Source organism: Nomascus leucogenys, chromosome 14 (genome assembly GCF_006542625.1).
Source record: "Nomascus leucogenys isolate Asia chromosome 14, Asia_NLE_v1, whole genome shotgun sequence".
Classification (NCBI taxonomy): Eukaryota; Metazoa; Chordata; class Mammalia; order Primates; family Hylobatidae; genus Nomascus; species Nomascus leucogenys.
In genome coordinates this window covers 54,227,486-54,230,996 of record NC_044394.1, presented here as the reverse complement: position 1 = coordinate 54,230,996, position 3,511 = coordinate 54,227,486, and positions in this window count along the sequence as shown.

The window sequence follows — 3,511 nt, the reverse complement described above, 5'->3', positions numbered from 1 at the left end:
AGATGCCTGAGGCATTGATAACACAGTTGGGCCAAACAAGGAGCTGAATAAATATCTTAAAAAGAAAAGCTGGAAAATGAGATATCCATGGAGACTTGGAAGACCTCCAACATATTTCTGAGACTCTAGAAGGCAATAGGCCTACATAGAATTTTGTAAATTTCCAGGAAATTTCTTAGAAAGTCTGATTTCTCACTTCTGGCTAACTTGGAGACTCTATGCAAGCAGGAAGTGAAGATTAAGTCAGAGTTGTAAAGTGCCAAAGTGAGCTGCAATGACTATACTAATATCAGACAAAATATGCCTTAAGACTAACTGTCATTAGTGACAAAGAATGATACTTTTTAATGATAAAAGAGTTAATCAGAAGACGTACTAGATATAAACATATATGTACTGAACAACAGAGTTCCAAAATGCACGAGGCAAATACTGAGAGAATTGAAGGAAGACATAAATAGTTCAATGTTAATAGATGGAGACATTGATATTTCACTTTTAATAATGGCTAGAATAACTGGACAGAGACCAGTAGAAAATAGAATGTCTGAATAGCAAAGCTAAAAGAGATCTACATAGCTAGCACCCTACCCAAAAGCTTGAGATTACATTCTTCTCAAGTGCAGAAGGTACATTTCCCAAGATGAATCATATGTGAAGCCATAAAATGTCTCAATAAATGTAAAAAAATTAAAATTATACAAAGCATGTTCTCTGATCATAAGAAAATGAAATGGGAAGTTAATAACAAAAGGAAATTTGGAAAATTAAACAACACTCTTAAATAACCAACACTCTTAAATAACCAAAAAGCCAAAAGAGAAAGCATAAAGAAAATAAATTATTTTTACAAATGAGAACAAAACCACAACACACTAAAACTTACAGAATGCAGCTATTACAGTCATTTAGAAGGAAATTGATAGTGGTAAATGCCTATATTAAGAAATAATAAAGACCTCAAATCAATAGCCTGATTTTCCCCTTTTAGAAGCTAGTAAAACAAGAGCAAATTAAATGCAAAGTAAACAGAAAGAAAGAGATGATAATGATTGAAGTAGAAGTAAATAAAATAGAAAATAGAAAAACAATAGAGGACATAAATAAAATCAGAAGTAGGTTATTTGGAAAAATCAACAACATTGACAAAGTTTAGGTAGGCTGACCAAGAAAAACAGGGAGGAAATGTAAATGATCAAAATCAGGTATGAATGGGAGTACTTATTACTGAACCTAAAGAAATAAAAATAATATAAGCAGTTGTATGTCAACAAATTCATAGAAAGACGAAAACTACCTAAACTGACTTGAGAAGAAATAGAAAAGCTAAATATACTTATAACAATAAAGTGACAATTAGTAGTAAAAAAATTTTCACAAGAAAACCCTGGGACATGATGACAAGAATGACTGATGAATCCTACCAAATGTTTAAAAAAGAATGAACATCAATCCTTCACAACCTCTTTCAAGAAATATAGGAGGAGGAGACATTGCCCAGCTCCTTCAATGAGGGCATTATACCAAATACCAAAACCACACAAAGCATCACAAGGAAATAAAACTGCAGACAATATCCCTTATTAATATAATTGCAGAAATACTCAACAAACTACTAGCAAACCAATCCAGCAACATATAAAAAGATTGTATGACATGATCAAGTGAGATTTATCTCAGGAATGCAAGGGGGATCACAAAATGAAAATCAGTATGTAATAGGCCAAACTAATAAAATAAAAGAAAACTTCTCTACATGGTCATTTCAATTGATGCAGAAAGAGCACTTGGCAAAATTCAACAACTATTTATGTTAAAAAAAAACACAAAAAAAACACTCAAACTAGGAAGAGTAAGGAACTTCCTCACTCTGATAAAACTTCCTATTAACGTCATACTTAATGAAAACAGAATAAAATCTTTTTCCCAAATATCAGAAATAGACAAGGATATCTACTCTTGTCACTTCTATTTAACATACAGAAAGTTTTAGTGAGGGTAATTAGGCAATTTTTAAAAAGCATCCATTTTAGAAAGGGTAAATAAAACTGTACCTGCAGACAACATGATCTTGTATATAGAAAATTCTAAGGTATCTAATAAAAGGCTATTAGAGGTAATAAATGAGTCCAGAAATGTTGCAGGGTACATCAATATACAAAAATCAGTTGTGCTTCCATATAATAGAAATGAATAATTCAAAAATGAAATTAAGAAAATAATTCCATTTATGACAACATTAAAAAGAATAAAACAATTAGAAATAAATTAAGCAAAAGAACTGTAAAACTTGTTTACTGAAAACTATAAAACATTGTTGAAATAAATTAAATAATACCTAAATACATGGGCAGATGTCCTGTGTTCATAGATTAGAAGAAAACATTTTTAAGATGTCAATACTTCCCAAATTGATCTATAGATGACATACAATCACTCTGAAGATCCTAGCTACCATTATTTTTAGAATTTGTCAAGTGAATCCTCAAATTTATATAGCAATGCAAGGCACCCTGACTAGACAAAAAATTTTGAAAAAGAAGAACAAAGTTGCAGGAATCAAACTTCCCAATTTCAAAACTTATTACAAACTACAATCTAAAAAAGGAAGTGGTAGCATAATGAGAGACATATAAATCAATGGAATCGATTTTAAAGCCCAGAAATAGCCCTTTATATTTATGGTCAATTTTTGACAAGAGTGCCAAGATAATTCAATGAAGAAAGAATAGATTTTTCAAAAAAATAGCTCTGGGAAAAGTTGTACTCTTACCTTACGCCATGTATTAGTCTGTTCTTACACTGCTGATAAAGACATACCTGAGACTGGGTAATTTATAAAGGAGAAGAGTTTTAATAGACTCACAGTTCCACATGGCTGGGGAGTCCTCACACCATCATGGCAGAAGGTAAAGGAGGAGCAAAGGCACATCTTACATTGAGGCAGGCAATGTAAGGCTTGTGCAGGGGAACTTCCATTTATAAAACCACCAGAACTCATGAGACTTACTCACTATCACAAGAACAGTATACAGAAAACCACCCCTGTGATTCAATTATCTTCACGTGGCCCCACATTGACACGTGGGGATTATTGCAATTCAAGGTGAGATTTGGGTGGGGACACAGCCAAACCATTTCGTACCATACACAAAAATTAACCCGAAATGGATCGAATACCTAATTGTGAAAACTAAATTTTTTAAACTCTTAGGAAAAAAAGTATAAATCTTTTTGACCTTGGATTAGACAACTGATTTTTAGATATGATACCGAAAGTTTAGGCAACAACAACAACAAAAATAGATGAATTGGACTTCATTAAAATTGAGACTTTTGTGTTTCAAAGGACATCATCAAGACAGTGAAAACTGAACAGAAGAAAATATTTGCAAATTACGTATATCAAAAGGGACAAACATCCAGAATATATAAAGAATTCCTGCAACTCAACAATAAAAGTATAAAAATCCCAATTTAACAATAGAAAAATGGACAAAGTATTTGAATA